At 38.3% G+C, this 24,435-nt stretch overlaps 1 long non-coding RNA gene across 1 annotated transcript; it reads right to left on the bottom strand.

Moving 5' to 3' along the window:
- Positions 1-1,723: 1,723 nt before the first annotated feature.
- On the bottom strand, positions 1,724-22,987 carry LOC132397018 (uncharacterized). The gene is made up of 4 exons (XR_009513229.1): positions 17,731-22,987; positions 11,176-11,282; positions 8,075-8,142; positions 1,724-2,349 (listed from the first exon to the last, which is right to left on the bottom strand). It is a non-coding gene; the product is annotated as an uncharacterized LOC132397018 (long non-coding RNA).
- Between the last annotated feature and the right edge of the window lie 1,448 nt (positions 22,988-24,435).

Genomic DNA, 24,435 nt, shown 5'->3' with positions numbered 1-24,435 from the left:
TTTCTTCTTAAATAAACTGTTTTTTCTTCTTCAATTTCCAAAGCAAAGCAATGCCAATAGCATTCAGAAAAACAATGTTCATTCTGGTCGCATCAGACTGCACTACTTTTTCCCCAAAGGGTGGTGCCCCAATGGGTCACCCCGTTGTCTAGTTTCATCTAAATTTGCCATTGCTGCCCTCCCCAGAAGTAAACACCATTTAATTTTGTGGCTGCAGTTACCATCTATAGAAATCTTTGAACCGAGGAAGTCAAAATCCGTCACTGCTTTCACTTCCTTTCCATTTATTACCACAGAGTTAATAGGGCTGGTCGACATAATCTTGGTTTTCTCAATGTTAAGCAACAAGCTAGCTTCTGCATATTCTTCTTTCACTTTGATCAGAAGCTTCCTCAGATCTTCTTCACTTTCAGCCATTAGAGTAGTATCATCTGCGTATCTGAGGTTGTTAATATTTTGTCCGGCAATTTTGATTTGAGTCCTCTAGACCAGCATTCCTCATGATGTGTTCAGCCATTTTGCTTTCCTGCTCCTTTTTTTGTTTGCAATATTTTTGTTGCCACCTCTTGTATAATGCTCCTTACTTCTATCCATAGTTCTTCCAGCTTTCTCTCTACCAGGATGAATCCATGGAATCTGTTCTTCACTTCCACGGCATATTCTTGAGGGATGCTATCGATATCAAACTTTGCTGGTACATTGGCTTTCCTGATCTTTGTCAGTTTCATTCTGAATATTACAACCAACAGCTTATAGTATGAGCCACAGTCTGCTCCTGGTCATATTTTAGCTGATTGTACAGAACTCTTCCATCTCTGATTACAAAGTATATAATCAATCTGGTTTCGGTGTTGACCGTCGGGTGATGTCCATGTATAGAGCTGCCTCTTAGGCTGTTGGAAAAGGGTATTTGCTATAACCAGAGAGTTAATTTGGCAAAATTCTTCCAGTCGATGCCCTGCTTCATTCCGTACTCCAAGGCCAAAGTTGCTTGTTTCTCCCGGTGCTCCGTGATTTCATTCCAGTCTCCAATGATAAATGTTGGATAAATGTTGGTGTCATATCCAGGAGGAGCTGCAATTCTTCATGAAATTGGACAATTTCATCCTCTTTGGCATCTGTGGTTGCAGCATAAACTTGGATCACTGTGATGTTGAATGGCTTTCCCTGAAGACATATTGCGATCATTTTATCATTTTTGGGTTGTATCCAGTCACTGATTTTGGTACCCTTTTTTTGACAATTAAAGCCACTCCATTCTTTCTGCATGTTTCCTGCACACAGCAGAAGATCTGGCAACTGTCTGATGTAAAATGACCCATTTCAGTCCACTTCAGTTTGCTAATTCCCAATAGGTCAATGCTTAGTCTCGCCAGCTCATTTTTGACCACATCTAGTTTACTTTGATACATGGATCTTACATTCCAGGTTCCAATGGTGTATCAATCCTTGCAACATCAGACCTTATTTTCATTTCCAGGCATATCAGCGGTTGGGTGTCCTCTCGGCTTTAGGTCATTAGCCTTTCTCACAATTGTAGTTGTCAGGGACACTAGAGATCTCCCTGCCTTCACACATCATTGAAGACTTAGCACTCCTCTATCCTGCCTGGCATCTCTACTGTCCTAGCTGAGCAGATATAAAGAAGGTTTAGAAAAAAAAATTGAGCTTTTCTCTCCTTTTGCTTTATCCAAAAGAAGCCTCTCTTTTTTTTTTCACTGAAGCCTCGAAGAACTAAAGCTTCAAGATCACCCTCAAGTAACTTCTTGTGACACACACTGGTATATTGTTTCCAGGATTATTCCCTTCTTGAATAACAAAATAACATTAGCAAAACAGTGTCAAGCATTTGTCTCATAATAGGTGAGATGTATGTTGGCCTTTTAAAGGTTATTTAGTATTCAGTGTTTTAAGGAAACTTGGAAGTTGGAAACAATGGCATTTTGATCCATTCCTTTTTAATTATACAGTATTATGCAATCAATTGAACTCAGTCATCATCAAATTCCTGGTACAGAAACATGCTTAATAGAGGACTTATTGAGAAATTTCTTTACATCCCTTAAGAAAATGTCTTTTGATTTTGCATGGCTCAGAGAATTAATACTTTTGGACCTATTGCCACTTTATTTAACTTTGGTTAGATTTTGTTCAATTATCTTGGGGCAACATGGTATGTTTTATTTAAATCATGAAGAAGTACACATATTATATTTGTAGAGCGCAAACAAATACTTTCAAGCAAAATAAAGATCGTGTACATGATCAAAGTTCCAGCAGTTTCATCTGGACATTTTACACATCATCGTAGAAATTATCCATATTCATCTTTGGCCTCTGGATTTTCAGCTGAAAAGAAAAATTGATTTATTTATTTCTCTGTATCAAATATTTCACTTTTTCTGAAAATGATATCCATTACAATTTCTTGTGCTAACATTTTTAATTGGAATGAGACATGTTGTATTTTTTCTGTCTGCACTGGAGGCAGACCAAACATCAGCAAGAGGAAATTGTTAAAAATCATAGTTCAAAGCAAAATTTAATATCAGACTAGACCATAGGATCATAAAGCATAGAAGCAGAATTAGGCTATTCAGCCCATCGAGTCTCCTCCACCATGCCATCATGGCTAATGCCGGATCCCACTCAACCCCTTACACCTGCCTTCTCACCATATCCTTTGATGCCATGACTGATCTGGAAACGATCAACTTTCACCTTAAATATACCCATGCACTTGGCCTCCACCACAGTCTGTGGCAGAGTATTCTATAGATTTATTACTCATTGGCAAAACATCTTCCTTACCTCTGTTCTAAAGGGTCACCCCTCAATTTTGAGGCTGTGCCCTCTAGTTCTGAATACCCCCACCATAGAAAACATCCTCTCCACATCCACCTGATCTAGTCCTTTCAACGTTCAGTAGGTTTCAATGAGATCTCCCTGCATTCTTCCTCGTGAACCTCCTCGGGACTCTCTAATGACAACATATCCTTTGTGAGATATGGGGCCCAAAACTGTAGAGAATACTCCAAGTGTGGCCTGACTCGTGTCTTATAAAGGCTCACCATTTTCCCCTTGCTTTTATATTCCATTCCCCTTGAAATAAATGGCAACTTTGCATTTGCCTTCTTTACCAGAGACTCAACCTGTAAATTAACCTTCTGTGAGTCTTGCACAAGGGCTTCTCAGTCCCTCTGCAACTCCGATGTTTGAATTTTCTCTCTATTGATAATAGTCTGCTCTATTGTTCCTTTTCCCAAAATGCATTATCATACATTTCCCAACACTGCATTCCATCTGCCACTTCTTGCCCATTCTTCCAATTTGTCTAAGTCCTGCTGCAGTCGTATTGCTCCCCACCCCTCGACCTATCTTCGTATCATCCGCGAGTTTTGCCACAAAGCCATCAGTTCCATTATCTAAATCACTGACAAACAATGTGAAAAGCAGTGGCCTCTTTACTGACCCCTGAGGAACACCATTCGTCACAGGCAGCCAACCAGAAAAGGCCCCTTTTATTCCCACTGGCTGCCTCCTGCCTGTCAGCCATTCCTCTATCCATGCCAGTATCCCTCCTGGAATGCCATAGGATTTTGTCTTACTAAGCACCCTCATGTGTGACACCTTATCAAATGCCTTCTGACAATCCAAGTAAATGACATCCATTGCCTCTCCTTTTTCCACCCTGCTTGTTACTTCCTCAAAGAACAGATTTGTCAGGCAAGATTTCCCTTCATAGAAACCATGCTGACTTTGACATATTTTATAATTATTCTCCAAGTACCCGAAACCTTATCCTTAAGAACAGTCTCCAACACTTTTCCATCCACTGAGGATGGCCTATTTGGCCTATAATTTCCAGGGCAAACACGAGGAAATCTGCAGATGCTGAAAATTCAAACAACACACACAAAATGCTGGTGGAACACAGCAGGCCAGGCAGCATCTATAAGAAGAAGCACAGTCGACGTTTTGGGCCAAGACCCTTCATTGTGTGTGTTGTTTGGTCTATAATTTCCGTTCTTTTGCCTTCTTCCTTTCTTAAGGAGTGGAGTAACATTTCACAAACTTCCAGTCATCAGGACCATGCCAGAATCAAAAGATTCTTGAAAGATCTTGACCAATGCATCCATTATCTCTTCAGCATCCTTCTCTCAGGCCTCAGGAATGCCCTCCATCTAGTCCAGTTGACTTATCCGCTTATGACCTCTGAGTATGCTTAGCACCTGTCCTTTTGTAATAGCAATGGCACCACTCCTGCTCCCTGACACTCACAGAACTCTGCAACATTGCTAGTGTCTTCCACAGTCAAGACAGATGCAAAGTACCCATTAAGTTCATCTGCCATTTTTTGTTCCCCATTACTACCTCACAAGCATCATTTTCCAGTGATCCAATATCAGCTCTCACCTTCCTTTACTCTTTATATGAAGAGTGATTGATAAGTTCGTGGCTTAAGGTAGAAGGAGTCAACCTAGCACATTTATTTTTCAACATAGTCCCCTCCTACATTTACACACTTAGTCCAGTGGTTAATAACTCATCTCCTTCTACATTAGGCCACGAACATATCAATCAGCCCTGATGAGTTATTAACTTCTGCACAATCACTCAAAGAGTTGAACTGCATATGCATGTAATGAGAGCTGTATAATTCATCTCCTTCTACCTTAGGCTGTGAACTTATCAATCACCCCTCATAAAACTGAAAAAAAAATTTTTTTTCCTTCTTATAGCTTTTTAGTTGCTTTTTGTTGGACTTGAAAAGCTTCCCAATCATTCACCTTCCCACTCACTTTTGCAACCTTATATGCCCTTTCCCTGGCTTTTACTCAGACCTTTTCCTTTGTCGGCCACAGTTGTCTACCTCTGCCATTCAAGAACTTCTTGCTCTGTTGGACTTATCTATCCTACACTTTGTAAACTATTCACAGAAACTTCAGCCATCTCTGTTATGCCATCATCCCCGCCAGTATCCTCTTCCAATCCCCCTGGGCAGGCTCCACTCTCATACCTCTGCAATTCCCTTTTATCCATTGTGATACTGATGCATGTGAGTTATGCTTCTGCCCCTCAAATTACAGCATGAATTCAATCTTGTGATCACTGACTCCTAAGGGTTCCTTTACCTAATCTCCCTCATAAGATCTGGGTTATTATACAACACCCAATCTAAGATAGCCTTTCCCCAAGCAGGCTCAAGCATAAGTTGCTCTAAAAAGCTATCTCATAGGCATTCAACAAATTCCCTCTCTTGCGATTTGACACCAAACTGATTTTTCCCGATCCCCTTGCATATTAAAGTCCCCCATTATAACTGTGTTATTATCCTTATTACATGCCTTTTCCAGCTCCCTTTGGAACACATCTTGGCTACCATTTGAAGGCCTATATATGATATCCACCATGTTTTTTACCCTTGGAGTTTCTTAATTCCATCTCCAAAGAATCAATATTCTCTGATCCTACGTTAGCTCTTTCTAAAGATGTAACTCCATCTCTTACTAACAGAGTCAGACCACTGCCTATGCCTTCCTTCCTGTCCTTCCGATTAAATACTTGTCACAACATACACACTGAGATTCTTTTTATGCAGGCATACTTAGCAAATCTATAGAACAGTAAATGTAAACAAGATCAAAGGACCATCCCCCTTTGTTCAAGAGCCTGATGGTAGTAACTGTTCCTGAAGCTGTTGATGAGAGCCCTGAGGCTCTTGTACCTTCTTTCTGATGGCAACAGCGAGAAAATGGCACGGCCTGGTTGGTGAAACTCTTTGACAATGGATGCTGCTTTTCTCCGGCAATGTTTCCTGCAGAGCTGCTCAATGGTTGGGAGGGTTTTACCCATGATGTACTGGTCCAAATCTGCTACCTTTTGTAGGTTTTCTGCTCAAAGTCATTTTCCGTTCAAAGCCGTATTGCAGCCGCACTTTCCACCACACATCTATAGAAGGTTGCCGAGGTATTGAGGTAATTTGGATTGTTCAGCTTTAAAATGGAGCCTGAATGAAATCGGTATTTCCAAATGTTTAAGCCCAAATGACAAAGTGCTCACTTGGTCAGATTTCCCTTTTCCAATGCAACGGGAGATAAATCAGCATAATATGAAAAATTACATTTAAACAAATATTTCCTGCTTGCAACGTCACTTTCGATCAGAACCCACAATTTTGATTGGCCCACAATGGACATACCCTAATAGTCCTTATTCTGATCACTTGATCACAAGTACAATGACTTGATGGAGGCAGAATTTCCACTTTATCTTTATAGCAGTGTCTCCTCTGGCATGCCATGGCCAATACCATGGAATATTCTAGAGTTTACACTTTGAAAAGTCTCCTGGCCATTTTCTAAAATTCAACAACATACAAAATTATGTTTCTCCATAAATCGTACTACACAGTATGCACAAGCAAGGAGAATGATTTGGTGATGGGAATTAAACTATTGCCATCAGCAATTTGGCAGTTTAGATCTTGTTATTAATTATTTTGGGATGTTAAAAACCTGTTATTGTTGTTGCTGATGATGACTCTTACAGAATTATCTTCAGAATGGAATGCTGAGTCGACGATCCAACCTGGCTTCCTTCTGTGTTTGCCACCATCACTGATGCCAGTTTTCATCCAATCAGTTAGCTCCATTTGACAGCAAGATTAGATGAGAGTCATAGATAGGCAAAGGTTATGGGATGAGTTTATTTCCTGATTGTAGATCTATCTGAACATGTAGCCAAATATTTCCTGTGTTATTTTAACTCTGGCATCTGTTCCACAATGTGAAATATTTCCCTGACTTGTCCTTGCCTCTAAAACCAGGGCATATCCAGTTGGTCATTCCAACCAAATCGACTTTCTTTCATCAACAAAATGATGCCAAGTGCTGTTGGTAGAGCTATTAACCAGTTATGACTTGCACACTAAAGACAATTTGTACTTTATTATGTTTGTTGTGTTTTCATTACCACCTGGATCAAAAGGAGGTCTGGAGCTGAATTCTTCAAAAGGAATTTGTACATACTTTCACTACAATGGCTGAACAGTTCATTAAAGTTCTGCTACTGTTCTCTGCACATATCGTTAATATGATTTTTTTTAGACTCTCTATTTGTCAACTTGCTCTCAGTCTGGTTCACACTCCAGATCTGTTTCCTGATAAAAACTGATACTTGCTATTCCTGACACAGGTAAGCAGGATCCATCATCAGACATGATCAGACCACCACCCAGGACATGCACTCCTCTCACAGCTGACATTGGGATAAAGGTACAAGAGCCTCCAATCTCACAACAGGTTCAGGAACAGTTATTACCCCTCAATCACCAGGCTCTTAAACCAAAGCAGATAACTTCACCTCAACTTCCCTTGCCCCATCACTGAAGTGTTCCCACAATCAATGAACTCACTGTTAAGGGCACTTCATCTCATGTTCTCAATACTTATTGACTAGTTTATTACTATTGTTTCTTATTTTTGCATTTGCAGTTTCTTGTCTTCTGCGCTCTGGTTGAACAGTTTCAGGTCTTTCATTGATTCTGTTACAGTTACTATTCTATGGATTTGTTGAGCATGCCCACAAGAAGATCAATCTCGGGGTTGTATATGGTGACATATATACACTTTGATAAGAAATTTACTTTGAAATTTGTACTTTAACAGTCATAAAGTTCTTGTCCTTGTTTTCAAGTCCTTTCATGACCAGACCATCTGCCACCTTTCCCATTTCCCAATCACAACCTCAGCAAACTGCATCACTCTTCAATTATTGGCCTGTTGTACATTGCCAATTTAAGCCTTTTTTTCAGCAACCTTAGTCTTTGGCTTTGATATTTTTTACACCTTTCTACCTCTCTCCAATCCTGTGAGATTATCCTTCAAATCCATCTTTCATCTTCCTATGGATTGCTGAATTCTTTGCTGAATTATTGATTGGTCATTGGCCTGTTAAGCTTACTGAGGTGGTTCTTTACGATAATGATACTATGTAAATTCAAGTTATTGTTCTCATGTGACATTGTAATTGGTTCATAGTTGTATCATCAATACACAGTATAAACACAAACCTCTCCAGTTGGTATCGATGTCAAATAACTCCCGGAACTGCTGCAGGATTCCCTTTCAGCTATTGAACCTGAATATAAATGCAAACAAAAATCATCAAATCAAATACATATTTTTACAGAAATCACAGATCATTTACTAACTTACTGAGATACAGTGCGGAATAGGCACTTCGAGCTGTGTCAGTCAGCTATTCCCACAATTTAATCCTAGCCTAATCACAGGGCAATTTACAATGAACAAATAACCTACCAACCAGTATGGCTTTGGATTGTAGGAGGGAAAAGGAATCCCACGGTGTCACCTGGAGAACATACAAAGTCCTTACAGGCAGCAGCAGGAATTGAACCCGGATTGCAGGTACTATACAATGTTTCGCGAATGACTATGATACAGGGTAACTCACGTCATCTTTTTTCTCACAAAGTGAGAGACCTCACTTTCAGACAAAGGTTGGTGCCACTTTTTTCTGATTTGATGAGCACAGAATTAGTTGTGCTCTTGAAGAACTAATAGAATTTCTGTTGACTGACCTATTTAAACTACCTAAGGGTGTGGTGACTGTGATCCCAGATTGGTCAAGTTCAATTGAGGCTATTTTTCGTTAGAGATTGGTTTGTTCATCCTGAGAAAATTCACTCGGTTCTACTGCAGAGCTCCCAAATGTTTTGCTTCTGATGTGTGTCAGGGCACCTCATGTCCTTATAGACACCACACAGGCATTTTCTGAGGCATTTTCTGAGCCCTTTGATGTTGTGTGGGTTCTAATGAATTTAACACCTCTTTAGTAGACAGTGAATGCTGAAAATAAAGTGTACGGATGAATTTCTGAGCCATTGTTTTGAAGCTGGAGATCTCACAGATGAAGAGCCGTGAATGATGCAACATTCAATTTGCATTGATTTTCAGAACATCACAATTTTACTGATCTGGGCCTGTGTGACTCTTAAGGACTGGATTTCTCACAAGGACTTATAGAAAACATAATGATGTGTATTACCCCTGAACTTACCAATGGGACTTCAGCTGAAAAGCTTCTTTTGATGGAGCTTTCAGATCAAGAATTAAGATCAGCATTAAGGTCAAAATTTTTTTGGCTTATAATTAATTTTAGAACATTTTATAGTTTGCTATCATCAGTGCATTGACACTAATTTGCTGTCAGCTCCATCAGGCACTAGAACTCATTCTGCTCTATCATGGGTACTAGCCTCCCCAGCAACCAGGATATCTTCAAGGAGTGGTGTCTCAAAAAGGACTCCCATCACCCAGGGCATGCCCTATTCTCATTGCTACCATGAGGGAGGAGGTCCAGGGGCCTGAAGACACACACTCAGCAATTCAGGAAAAGCTTCTTCCCCTCTGCCATCCGATTTCTGAACGGACATTCAACTCATGAACATTACTTCACTACGATGTTTCTTATATATAATATATATAATAATATAAAGTGTATGTACATTTTAGCTTTAATTTACAGATTTTACCCTCATGTATTGTAATGTATTGCTGCTGCATAACAACAAATTTCACAACATTTGCCGGTGATATTCAACCTGATTACGATTCTGACTCTGATTTCCCATTTCTCTGAATGGAGCAAACACTGTGAAGATGTATGGTAAACTGTGCATTGTTGGGAGCAATGAACAAATTCAAGTTTTCCCACTGCTGTTCTCTGTTAACTGTCCAGTCTGTACTACTTTCTGTTTTAATTGTTTTTAAATTATGTTCTACAACTGAAGATTTTAAATTTCAGATCTGGCTTTGGAGCCTGCTGGCACAACTTTCTGATATTCTCCACCAGTCTTACATAATACAGCCAGAACCAAAGTTAGTGATGACTCCCTTGGCTCTTAATGTTGCTGGCTAACAGATGATTTTGTCTGTTTTAGAAGACTTAGCTTTGGCCAGATGTTGAAGTTTGGGAGAGACTCCAGGGATACACTGAAACTACTTAAATTGAATTTCTATAGCTCCATGAGAACTTCTATGAAAATTAAACTTTCAGCATCAGCAGTTGTTTCGATCTTCATTTACTGCCACTTCTCTTCCAGAAAGAAAGCTCTATTCATTCTGCAGTGAAATTTGTTTGCTTCTCTTGCTTTGTTCCTTCTTGGCTGTTTCTGATTCCTTTCTTGATTTTGATCTTTTTTCTCTCTCTCTGAAAGTGGACGACTTCCCAGCCTGATTTGCTGAACATCTTCTCGTCCTCTGCACCGTGCACTGTCCTTTGGTCCATGTGTTCATCCTCTAACTATACCCATTCATGCATCAAGTAGATAGCTTGCTACTTATTCCCAATGTCACCCCAATTTAATCCCGAAGAGGTATTATACCTTCTCCACTCTCCTTACACTTCAATGAGATTTTTTCTCAATTTCCTAATTTGAGCATAAGATCTTCAACTTGAAATTTTAACCCTGTTTCCCTTCCCACAGATGCAGCCTGATGTTCCGATATTCCAGCATTTTCAGTTTTATTTTTGATTTCAAGACTTTGCATTTTTTATGATTCACCAGGATGTTGCCTGGGATGGAGTAACTCAGTTATGAGGAATAACAGGATAGGCTGGGTCTGTCATTCATGGAGTGAAAAAAGCTAAGGAGAAAGCTAATAGAGTTGTACAACGTGAGGAACACCTTGGATAGGGTAGACATGAAGAAGCTTTCCTCAAGGCAGAGCTGTTGAGAATCAGGACACCTAGATTTAAGTTCAGGAGCGTTCACATTAAGAGAAGATAGAAAGAAGCTTTTTTTCACTAACAGAATGGTTGAGATCTGAAGAGCACTGCTTGAGGAGGGTATTGGAGACAAAGGCTCTTACAACATCTATGAAATATCTCGATAAGCACTAGAATTACCGAGGCATAGAATGGTAAAATGGATTTCTATAGATGGGCAGTTGAAAGTTGGCATGAACGTGGTGGGCCAAAGGATTTTTTTCTCTGATGTTTGACTTTCCTACCAATTTCAGAATTGGTAATGAGAAAACACAGAAAATTGACGTAAGCAACACAGAGTCTTCTGAGCAGCCCATTTAAAATAGAGTTCTTGCTATTTTATTACTGTTTCATGCATATTTGTGCAAAGTCATGCATTACCATCAATGTTTTTGGTGCTTTCATCAATAACAATGTCGATCCCAGGATTGCTCCATTCCCATTCATCATCTTCCCACTTGTCCATTATTTCTTTCTTTAGATCGTCCCTATAAAACACAGAAGTGCTCGAGTTAGGGAAGCAAATCAAGAAAGATTTGTGATTCTGTAGCACTGCATATTGTATGAAGGAGTTCCTGTACAGTACTTTTGGAACTTTGTTACAATTATAATGTAGCCAATCCCCAGTTTGCAAGTTCCCATAGAAATCAAAGTGATTATTGTTTTAGCAATATTGATAGAGGAACAAATATTAGTCAGAGCACAGCAGAGAAAGCATCTGCTGTCCTTCAAAAGTCCACAGGAAATCGTTTACTATGATCTGAAAAACAAAACAGAACTTGGTGTAACAATTCACCTGAAAATGTTACTTCCAAATGAACAACAGTCCATTGATATTGGAGTGTGAGCCTAGACATTCATACTACAGTTGTTGAAGTGGAGCAGGAACCCACAATCTTTTGACCAAGAGGCAAAAGTACTATCAACTGACCCACACGCAGCTGACCATGGGGGGGCTAGCTAAACACGTGACTGGCACATTAATCTTCCACTACAGGCACTGTCTTAACAATAACTGATATGGAAAATCGATTGTATGACCTTCAATAATAAACCATGTAGTTGTAATTTATTATTGAACAGGATTGACAAGAGGAGCAATGCATGGAAACAATGTTCTCCACGTTATCTGCTAATCAAGACATAAATTGTCACCTTTACATTGGCATTGTGGAAAATCCTGAAGTTCCTTAACCAATAGCAAGTAAAGACTAAAACATAACTCACAGTATTGGAAAGCTTTGATCACAAGAAACAGAAGCATGAATAAGCCACTTGACCATTGTGCAAGGTCTGCCATCAATATGGCTGATCTTTTATCTCAGCCACACATCCCTGCCTAACCTGATTGAGTCTGATTTTTTTAAAGTCCACAAATCTGTCAGTTCTTTTGGAGCTCTTTAACCAGTCACGCTTAATCCAAACATCTGTTCCCTTGTCCTCCCCACCCACTGATCTTCATGTCACTGGAGATGCAACATCTGTCCATTCATCTCTCTTCCCTTCCTACAGTCCAATTTTGCCTTCTTTAATACCGACTCAGTCTGCAAGTTAACCTTTAGGGAATCCCGTATGAGGACTCCCGTTTAATCCCCAAAGGAAAAAGTGTATGCCTTTATTCCTTCTAACAAAGTGCATGACTGACCATACACTTCCTGCAATTCCATTGCAAGTTCTTTGCCCATTCTCCCAATCTGCCTAATTCCTTCTGATGACTCCTCTTCTTTAACACCATCTGCCCCTCCACATAACTTAATGCATGCTTGGCCAGAAAGCCATCACTTCCATCATCAGATTATTGATATACTGTATAACACTGTCCCAACACAGACCCCTGTGGAATACCACTAACCACCAGCTGCCAAACAGAACAAGCCCCCTTTATTCCCACTCTTTTCCTCCTTCCTGTCAGTCAATCTTCTATCCATGCTAATATCTGTTCTGTAGTACTATGGGATCTTATTTTGTTAAGCAGCCTCATGTGTGGCACTTTGACATTTGGGTTCATTGTTGTTTATCATCTATGGTAATGATTTAAATGAGAATGTGGTAATAGACACTTGGATGAGAAAGATTATGGAAGGCTATGGTCCCCGTTGAAGTGGATGGGACAAGGCGGAACACCAGACCAAAACAGATGAGATGGGCCTAAGGGCCTGTTTCTGTTCTGTAGTGCTAAAGATGGCATTGCAAGGTGGGAGCCATTTGAAAAGAATGAATCTCATTGGGAGTGAGTCATAATTTGAAGCAGTGAGTGAGAGAGGGACATTGCTGTCAGGCGGAGCCTTTGAAAATAACAAATCTTGTTGGGACTGAATTTCATTTGAGCCAATAAGAAGAGAGATGTAAGCAGAGTGGCATTGTTGGAGCGGCCCACACTGGAGTAGGCCAATGTTAGAGCCTTTGGCTCAACAGGCTTTAGCAAGAATAGGCTTGACTAGGCACGGGCAGAGGTTCTAAGTAAGGTTCCAGCACATTTTTTTCTCTTTATTTATCTATTTGTACATAGCTCTTGCACTCAGTATGGGTGCAAAGTTAATGGTATGGGTCTTTGTGTGAGATGTGGAAACTTTGGGAGACATCCAGACTCCATGATAACCACATCTACACAAAGTGCATCGAGCTGCAGCTTCTTAGAGACTGTATTAAGGAACTGGAATTGCAACTCAGTGAACTTCAGCTCACGTGGGAGAATGAAGAGGTGGTAGATTGGAGCTACAGGGAGATAGTCATCCCTAGGTTGCAGGAGGCAAGTACCTGGGTGACTGTCAAGAGTGGGAAAGGGAATAGCCAGCCAGTGTAGAGTGCCCATGTGGCTGTTACAATCAATACAGGTATACTGCTTTGGGTACTGTTGGGAAGGGATGACCTACCAGGGAGAATGTGAATCAAATAAGTCTCCGGCACTGAGTCTGGCTCGGTGGGTCAGAAGGGAAGGAGGGAGAAGATCAGTGCCATAGTGATAAGGGATTCCATAGTCAGAGGAGGAGACAGGAGATTACGTAGACCTGAAAAAGAAACCCAGCTGGTATTTAGCCTCCCAGGTGCCAGGCTCAGGGATGTCTTGGATCGCATCCACAACATTATAAATGGGGAGGGCGAGAAGCCAGAGGTCATGGTATGTATTAGTATCAACAACATAGGTTGGAAAAAGGTAGGGAATTAGTTTGAAAGCTGAAAAGCAGGACCTCCAGGGTAATAATCTCTGAATTGCTGTCTGAGCCACGCACCAGTGAGGGTAAGAATGGGATGATTTGGCAGATGAATGTGTGGCTGAGGAACTGGTGCAATGTGCAGGGTTCAGATTTCTGGATCATTAGGATCTCTTCTGGGGAAGGTATGACCTGCACAAAGAGGCCGAGTTACACACAAACCCCAGGGGGTCCAATATCTTTGTAGACAGGTGTGATAGAGTTTTTGGGGAAGGTTTAAAATAATTTGGCTGGGGGATGGGTACTGGAGTGATGGCGCTGAAGATGGGCAGTTTTATACAAATAGATGCAGTGTGAGACTGTGAGGAAGAACAGGCAGATGATCGAGCAAAACTGAGTTGAAGTGTAACCTGGGGGCAAAATTGAAAAGGGTGATGAATACCAGACTGAAGGTGTTATACTTAAATGCATGTAGTATATGCAATAAGGTGGATGATCTTTCAGCACAGTTAGAGATTGCAGGTAACTTGGTGTCGCTGAAGGAAGGTCATAGTTTGGAGCTGAACATAGAAGGAAACACATTGTATCGAAAGAACAAGCAAGGAGGTAGAGGGGGTGTGGAGGGTCTGTTGGTAAAAAAAAGAGCTTACGTGGTCGATAAGAAGCAGGAGCTCAAGAAATGCAGCTACGATCTGCGCAGTCTTCAGGGCAGTGAAACAACAATACAGGGAGAAGATCCAGACACAACCCTCCACCAACAACACACGCAGCTGATGGCAAGTTCTGCACACCATCGCAGACTTCAAAGCTAAATGCGATGATGCTGCCAACATCGTCGTCTCTCTCCCAGATGAGCTAGATCCTTTTAATGTCGATTCAATGTCGCCAATACTGAGCCCCTGAGGAGACTTACAGCTGATGTGACCGGCAGCTTGGTCATCTCTGGGGCTGAGGTTTCACAAGGCTGCGGGACCGGACGGCATCCCAGTGTGAGTGCTCAGGATGTGCACAGCACAGCTGGCTGGTGTGTTTACAGATGTTTTTAATCTCTTCTTCTCCCAGTGTAGAGTACCCTCCTGCTTCAAAACATTCACTATGGTTCCGGTACCTAAAAAGTCCAAGGTAACATGTCTGGAAGACTGGTGTCCTGTCTCACTCACCTGAATAATAATCAAATGCTTTGAGAGGCTGGACAAGGACTGTATCTGCATCTTGCTGCCACCCACACTGGACCCCCTGCAATTCACCTACCGACAAAACCGATCGACAGCTGACACAATAGCCACAGCTCTACACACCGTCCTTACACATCCAGAGAAGAAGGATGCTTATGTGAGAATGCTGCTCTTGGACTACAGTTCAGCAATCGACACCATAATTCCCTCCAGGCTTGACAAGAAGCTCAGAGACCTCGGCCTTCACTCTACTTTGGGTAGCTGGATCCTGGACTTGTCAGATCACCAGCAGGTGGTAAGAGTGGGCTCCCTCGCCCCTACCCCTCTGACCCTCAGCACAGGTGCCCCTCGGTGCTGTGTACTAAGCCCCCTCCTTTACTCTCTGTAAACCCATGACTGTGTCACCACCCACAGCTCCAATCTGCTAATCAGATTTGCAAATGACTCTACATTGATTGGCCTTATCACTGAATACCTATAATTAAATAACTACATGAAAAGTTTGTCTCTCTGTCATAAGGGAAAGAATAGAAATCTCAGGGGCTTTATCCGGTTTGCTGTATGGTGTTCCGAACGGGTCAGTGCAGGGACCGCTTCTTTTCATGTTATATATCAATGACTTGGATAACTTTGTGTCCAAGTTTTTTCAGATGACATGAAGATAGGTAGAGGAGCAGGTGGTTCTGAGGACACAGTGAGTCTGTAGAAGGACAGACAGATGAGGGGTAAGGGCAAAGATACACATGGAATATAGTTCAGGGAAGTGTGAGGTCATGTACTTTGGTAGAAGGAACAATGGAGCAGACTATTCTCTAAATGGGCTGAAAATTGAAAATCAGAATTGCAAAGGGACTTGAGAGTCCTTGTGCAGGATTCTCTGAAGGTTAACTTGCAGGTTGAGTCAGTGGTAAGGAAGTCAACTGCAATGTTAACATTCATTTTGAAAGGGCAAGAACATAAAAGTCATGTCAAGGCTTGATAAGACATCAGTCAGGCCAATCCTGGAGTATTGCGAGCAGTTTTGAGCCCCTTATCTCAGAAAATATGTTCTCACATTGGATAGGATCCAGTGGAGGTTCACATGAATCATTCCGGGAATGAAAGGGTTAATATTCTTTGGGCCTGTATTAAGCTGAGTACTGTAAGATTAAGGGGGGGGGGGGTCTCACTAAAACATCAAATATTGAAAGGCCTAGATACAGTGTATGTGGGGACGATTTTTCTTGTTGTTGGTGAGTCTTGGACTAGAGACTCCAAGACTCTAGAATCCATTTGGAATAGAAATTGGAAGGAATTTCTTTAGCCGGGGGTACTATGCATTGCCACAGAAGCCAAAGATGGCTGTTGATTATTCAACAGATTCTGAGCGTTAAAGGTTAGGTGGAGAAGGCAGGAGACTGGGATTGAGAGAGAAAATAACGCATGATGAAACGGCGGAGCAGACTTGATGGGCCAAATGGTCTAATTCTGCTGCTATGTCTACAGTCAAGTGACTCTCTAACTCAATTCCTGTACTCAGTGCCCTGACTGATGAAGGCCAATATGCTAAATGCCCTTTTCACCACCCTGTCTACCTGTCATGCTGCTCTTAATGAAATAAGTACTTGTACTCCGAGGACCCATTGTTCCATTATAGCCCTAGTGTCCTATTTATTTATAGTATACAGCAAGTCCGACGATGGTTTCACTTTCCAAACTGCATCATATAACCTCATAGTTATCTGTATTGAAATCCACTTGTCACTCCTCAGCTCACTCGCCTAAATGATCAAGATCAGCCAGCAATCTCCTCACCATCAACTGCACATCTGAATGTTGTCATCAAAAAACTAATCAAGCCTTATGCATCCACATTCAAATTGTTGATATAAATAACAAACAACCAGGGTTCCAAAGACAGCATTGCGAGTCATCAGCCTTCATTCTGAGAAACGACCCTCTGATTCCGATCTTATCACCCATTTCTTTTCTTTTCTGCACCAAGACCCAAGTTCACTGTGTGCTAAAATAACTCAATTTGAATGAATTTTAACTCCAGTGGAAGCTGATTTATTGATTGACCATTGGCTCACACAAAATGCTGCTTTACAGATTAGCTTTGAATTTACCACTACCTTGTACTAGACAAGGCTCTGTACTTTGTTCAACAGGACTGCTCAAGGTTACTCAACATATCACAGTCCACGTTACCTAGTCATAATCCTTTAAAGCTTAAAAAAATGACGAGAAGATAAGCAGTAAGCATAATTATTCCCACATCCCTTCAATAATTCTGGTTTTGCCAATCTATTTGCATTTTTGGAACTACAATTTCCTTTCTATTCAGAACTTATGCAAAATGCAGACAAGCCCCTTGACCATGTTCTGACATTCAAAAGGATCCTGGTTGAGGGGGACGTCACGTGATGACGTAGGATCGAGACGCTGGAACCCAGCCCTCCCGTAAAAAAATCAATAAATTAATGTTTAAGTGAAGAAAAGTTAGTCAATACTTTCTTAAGATTACTTATAAACTACTTCGGATTGTTTTAAGCTGTGCCTCATAAACAGAGGACGAAGAAAACTACTACCGCGAAGACAGCTCAAGTTGGAACAGAATCAAGGCCTACTTCTACCGAAGAACCGCGGACTCAGGTACAATACATCACTAGCGAAACAGAACAGGAAACTGCGGCAGCATCGGCCATTTCTAAAGGAAAAGATCAACGAGAACTGCGCAAGCGTAAAGGAACGAGCATGCGCAAACGAGGGCAACCAGAACTACAAAACCCAGCAGCGACTGAAACCGACAGTGAAAGTGAATCTGACAGAGAGTCAGATTCTCTGGAAAAATCAGACGAAGATGAAGATGAAAGTTCCTCTGAAAATACAAAAAAGACTTTGAGGCAAATAATGCATAAATGAAATGCATTAAAAGTAATTAAAAGTAACCAAAAAGTAATTAAAGAAAAAATAATAAATATGGAGAGTATGTTTGATAAAATGACAAAGAAACAGGAAAAAATGGAAAAGAAAATTACAGATTTGGAAATTAAAATGGAAGATATGGATGGAAGAATGAAGAAAATGGAAGATGATAATAATGCCTGGACATCAGAAAGAAAACAACTCTTGGAAAAAATTGATAAGCTTGAAAATTTTAGTAGACGCAACAATATTAAAATTGTTGGACTTGAAGAAGATACCGAAGGAGAAGACCCAATAAAGTTTTTTCAAAAATGGATCCCTGAAAAATTGGAAATGGGAGAAGAAACTTCAATTGAGATTGAAAGGGTGCACAGAGTCTTGAGGCCAAGATCTCAAGATGATCAAAATCCGCAATCAATTTTGATAAGATGTTTAAGATACCAGGATAAAGAAAAGATTTTGAGGGCGGCTGCCCAAGGTGCCAAAAGGAGAAAGGGTCCATTGATGATAGCAGAGAAACCAGTTCTTTTGTATCCTGATATAAGTTATAACCTTTTGAAGAGAAAGAAAGAATTTAATTCAGCTAAAAAAGTCTTATGGGAAAAAGGTTATAAATTTTTAATGCGTCACCCAGCAACACTGATAATTTTTTTGGAGGAGGGAAAAAGATTTTTTTCCGATTATCGAGATGCTGAGGTGTTTGCACAAAAACTTCCATCTCTTCGTTAATTAAACATAGAGACTTCTAAACGTAATGGTTAAAGACGAAGACAGAGATAGCGAATGGAACTGATGGACATTTAAGGATGATACAAGGGAGAAAAGTAAAATCTTAGAAATATTAATTGGGAATAGTATGTTTTTTCTTTTCTTATATATATACTTCTTATGTTGGGGGGGCTGGGGAGCTTTGAATCGGTTACTACGGGATTCACGTGTGTAATCATGGCGATTGCCATGACCCGTACAAATAGACGGGGGTAATGTGTTTTTTTTCTTTCACAACATTAGTAGGGGGGTATTTTGTTTTTTTCTTTATACTCTATTTTTCTTCTATTCTTTTGCCTGGATGATTGGTGGGGACACACATAGCAACATGGGGACTTCCAAAAAGATTTCCCAGGATACCACGAAAGTTGAAAGATTAGGCATTATTATAGATTGGAGTAACATAATTAAAAACAATGACTAATTTATTGAATTTTTAAAGTTTTAATGTTAATGGGCTTAATGGACCAGTAAAAAGAAAAAGAATTTTAACATATATTAAAAAAATGAAAATAGATATAGCTTTCTTACAAGAAACTCACTTAACGGACTTAGAACATCAGAAATTAAAAAGAGACTGGGTTGGAAATGTTATTGCAGCTTCATTTAACTCAAAGGCGAGAGGAGTTGCAATTTTGGTTAATAAAAATTTACCAATTAAAATACAAAATGTATTAATTGATTCGGCAGGAAGATATTTAATTATACATTGTCAAATTTTTTCAGAACTATGGACTCTTATGAATATTTATGCACCAAATTAAAATGATGTAAAATTTATACAGGAGGTCTTTTTGAATTTGGCTAATGCACATGACAAAATATTAATAGGTGGAGATTTTAATTTTTGTCTAGATTCAGTTTTAGATAGATCAACAAAATCAAAAGTAGTAAAATTAACTGTATCATTGATGAAAGACTTAAATTTGATTGATATATGGAGAAGAATCAATCCAAAAGGAAGAGATTATTCATTTTATTCAACTAGACATAAAACATACTCAAGGATAGATTTTTTCCTATTATCAACGAATACAAGATAGAGTGAAAAATGTGGAATATAAAGCAAGAATATTGTCTGATCACTCTCCTTTAATAATGACAAAGATAATGATAGATAGAGGAATCAATTTATAGATGGAGATTTAATTCAATTCTACTAAAACGTCAAGATTTTTGTGATTTTATGTAAAAGCAGATTCAGTGCTTTTTAGATACAAATTCACATTCAGTTGATGATAAATTTATATTGTGGGAAGCAATGAAGGCATATTTGAGAGGTCAGATAATAAGTTATACTTCTAAAATTAAGAAGGAATATATGATAGAAATAGATCAATTGGAAAAAGAGATTATAAAATTAGAAAAAGAATCTCAAAGAAATATGACAGAAGAAACACGAAGACAACTTATTAATAAGAAGTTAAAATATAATACACTCCAGACATATCGAACAGAAAAAGCAATTATGAGAACTAAACAGAGATATTATGAACTAGGTGAAAGATCACATAAGGTCCTTGCATGGCAGTTAAAAACAGATCAGACTTCTAAAACAATAAATGCAATTCGAACAAAAGTGAATAAAATTACTTATAAGCCTCTAGAAATTAATGAAGCTTTTAAGAATTTTTATTCTGAGTTGTATAAATCAGAATCAAAAAAAAAATGATGTCAAGATAGAAAGATTTTTATCACAAATAACTCTTCCAAAATTAAATACAGAAGAACAGAAGGAATTAGGTATGCCTTTTACATTGAAGGAGGTTGAAGAAGCTCTGGGATCACTTCAAAGTAATAAATCTCCAGGAGAAGATGGTTTTCCGCCTGAATTTCATAAAAAGTTTAAAGATTTATTAATTCCTCCTTTTATGGAGTTATTACATCAAGCGGAAAGAATGCATAAACTTCCAGAATCTTTTTCAACATCTATTTTAATAGTATTGCCAAAAAAAGATAGAGACCTTTTAAACCAGCATCATATAGACCTATTTCTTTATTAAACACTGATTATAAAATAATAGCAAAAATCTTATCTAATAGATTATCTAAATGCTTACCAAAATTAGTGCATATGGATCAAACAGGATTTATCAAAAATAGACAATCGGCAGATAATGTAACACGGTTATTTAGTATAATCCATTTAGCGCAAAAGAGAGAGGAAACGAGTGTGGCAGTTGCTTTAGATGCAGAAAAAGCATTTGATAGATTGGAATAGGATTTTTTATTTAAGGTATTGGAAAAATATGGATTAGGAACATCATTTATAAAATGGATTAAAACCTTAAATACTAATCCCAAAGCTAAAGTAGTGACAAATGGTCAAATTTCAACAACATTTCAGTTAACAAGATCAACTAGGCAAGGTTGTCCATTATCACCTGCTTTGTTTGTGTTGGCAATAGAGCCATTAGCTGAATTAATTAGAATGGACCCAGATATTGTTTTAGAGTTAATCAGGAAGAATACAAAATTAACTTATTTGATGATGATGTTCTACTTTATTTAACAGATCCATTACATTCATTACGCAAATTATCTTATAGATTAGAAGAATATGGGAAAATATCAGGTTATAAAATAAATTGGGATAAAAGTGAAATTTTACCTCTTACTAATGGAGACTATAGTCAATGTCGATTAATAACTCAATTTAGATGGCCGGCAAATGATATAAAATATTTAGGTATAAGAGTTGATAATGACATAAAAAACTTATACAAATTAAATTATTCACCACTTTTGAAAAAAATTCAGGAAGATCTTGATAAATGGATGGCATTACCAATAACATTAGTAGGTAGAGTAAATACTATAAAAATGAATATATTCCCTAGACTACAATATTTATTTCAATCATTACCAATACAATTATCCCAGAAGTTTTTTCAAGAGTTAAACAAATATGTGAGGAAGTTTCTCTGGAAAGGTAAGATGTCAAGAATATTGTTGGAAAAATTGACATGGAAATTTGATCTAGGAGGGTGACAACTTCCAAATTTTAAGAATTGTTATAAAGCAAATCAACTTAGATTTATTGCATCTTTTTTCAAGAAAGATAAACCGGCATGGATTAGAATAGAACTAGATAAAATAGGAGAAAATGTACCAGAAGATTTTATATATAAATGGGAATCTAAATGGATACGGGAAAAGAAAGAATCTCCTATATTAAAACATTTGATTGACTTATGGAATAAGATAAATGTTGATGATGAGACAAAAAAATCTTTGTTAGCAAAGAGATCTTTAATTCAAAATAGACTTATTCCTTTTACAATGGACAATCAACTTTTATATAATTGGTTTCAAAAAGGGATTAGATATATAGGAGATTGTCTTGAAGGAGGTATATTAATGTCATTTGATCAATTAAAGAATAAATATAAAGTATCAAATAACACTTTATTTTGTTACTTTCAACTAAGGGCTTATTTAAGAGAAAAATTAGGTCAAACAATGTTATTACCGAAATCTAATGAAATAGAAATTTTAATTCAAAAAGGAAATATTAAAATAATTATATCTTGTATGTATAATTTGATTCAAAAACAGGCAATTAAACAAGGAGTCCATAAGTCAAGACAAAAATGGGAAAATGATTTGAATATTAAAATTGAAGAAACAAATTGGTCAAGACTATGTCTTGATAGTATGACAAATACAATAAATGTTCGGTTAAGATTAGTGCAATATAATTTTCTACATCAATTATATAATATACCACAAAAAATAAATAAATTAAATCCAAATTTATCTGATCAGTGTTTCCGATGTAACCAAGAAACTGGTACTTTTTTACATTCTACATGGTCTTGTTCTAAAATTCAACCTTTTTGGAGAAATTTAAGACTTTTACTGGAACAAATTACAGGAAAACAACTTCATCATAATCCAATATTACTCTTACTAGGTGATATTGAAGGGATAAAACCGAAACTCAAACTAAATAAATATCAGAAAGAATTCATAAAAATTGCACTGGCAGTAGCCAAAAAGGCTATTGCAGTTACTTGGAAATCGGATACATATTTAAGTATAGATCGTTGGAAGAAAGAAATTTATGGCTATATTCCATTAGAAAAAATTACTTATAATTTAAGAGATAAATATGAAATATTTCTGAAAATTTGGTGCCCTTATTTACAAAAGACAGGACTAAATATATAGGTGCTCTGAAGATGAAACAATTGGGGAAAGAAATAAATATATATACTAAAGTTATTACGAACTCCATGGAGCTTGTGGAGATCTTCCAACAACCAGGCACTCTTCCTTTTTTTTTCTTTCTTTCTTACTCTCTTTTTTCTATAGGGAAGTTAGGGGGGAGGGGTTAAGGGGAGGGGGGAAGGGATGTATACTTTTTTTCACATACTTTACTCTGTAATCACTTAAAACGCAATAAAAAAGTTTTCAAAAAAAAGGAAAACACATTTCACAGTATGGTTTGATGTTTTGATGCGCATATGACAAATAAAGCTAAGCTTTAATCTCTAAAAAAAAGGATCCTGGTTGAACTTTGAACGTCAAGTCGAGCCTAACTTTCTTCAGAATTCAGCCTGACACTCTTTTCCATTTAATTCCTTGTATATCAAAGCCTTTTTCAAGATCCGATGAATCTATTTTTACAAGAATGTAAAGACACTGGAGCCAGAAATTCAGTCATTTGGTTAGTCAGAGAAACAATTTACAGTACAGAAGGAGAGCAGAAGGTTATGGTTCTTCAAGTGCTCACTTAGTAACTTTTCAAGAGTTTTCAGTTTTAGGAAATTTTATTTCAGGAGATGTCTTTGCTATCCTCAGGATCTCCAGAATGAAAACATAATAATTATATTAAAATATAAAAATGGATATATTTTACTATACCCTTTGCTTTCAAATTGCTTTATGGTCCTGCGAAACTTCATGTTGTAGATGGTAATAGCCAGAAGGCCAAGGACAAGTACAATTAGTGTCACTGATAAACCAGCAATTAGTCCATTCTTGTGAATCGCATGATCACAGTGAGCACCAAAGTACCAGTAGTCTCGACTCACATCACAACTGGAAGAAAGTGAAGGAAAAGATCATTATTATAGGCTGAACTTGCTTTTGGTTTTGTATTTTGGGGTCCTCAGGGCTGAAAATCCATCCCACATTGCCACAATTGCACAACTATTAGAACTGATGCATCTGTTCTGCCTGAGCAGTGACAGAGTTTTGGGCATATTTCAAGTGTTAAAATTCATTTTTAATGAAATCCTAACCGTCAAGAAATTTGACTGGGTACTTGAGGTCACATTCTTTCTAACAAAGGCCCACTGAAAAGTTCTATTACATTACAAAGTATCATCTAAAAATAGTGGAATGGAAATTGGTTTAGGTATCAATATGAATAATGTCCAACAGTTCATAAAATCTAGAGACTCGAGATATTGCAGATCCTTGAACATTGAACCCAGACTGCATTGGCAAATCCACTCCATCTAAGAATTTCACCTAAGAAAGGAAATGGCGTGGACTCCTCATGAAGTTATTTATGCTTCATGATTTCATGTCTGTGGAACTTTACTGCACTGAAGAATACTATTAAGGCTGCAAAGATATGAAAATATTCAGAGAACAATAATTGTCAATTCTTACTAGCACAAGGGTCC

Source organism: Hypanus sabinus, chromosome 7 (genome assembly GCF_030144855.1).
Source record: "Hypanus sabinus isolate sHypSab1 chromosome 7, sHypSab1.hap1, whole genome shotgun sequence".
Taxonomy (NCBI): Eukaryota; Metazoa; Chordata; class Chondrichthyes; order Myliobatiformes; family Dasyatidae; genus Hypanus; species Hypanus sabinus.
Note: the sequence above shows the minus strand (reverse complement) of the source record. Positions and strands in the feature narration are given on the sequence as shown.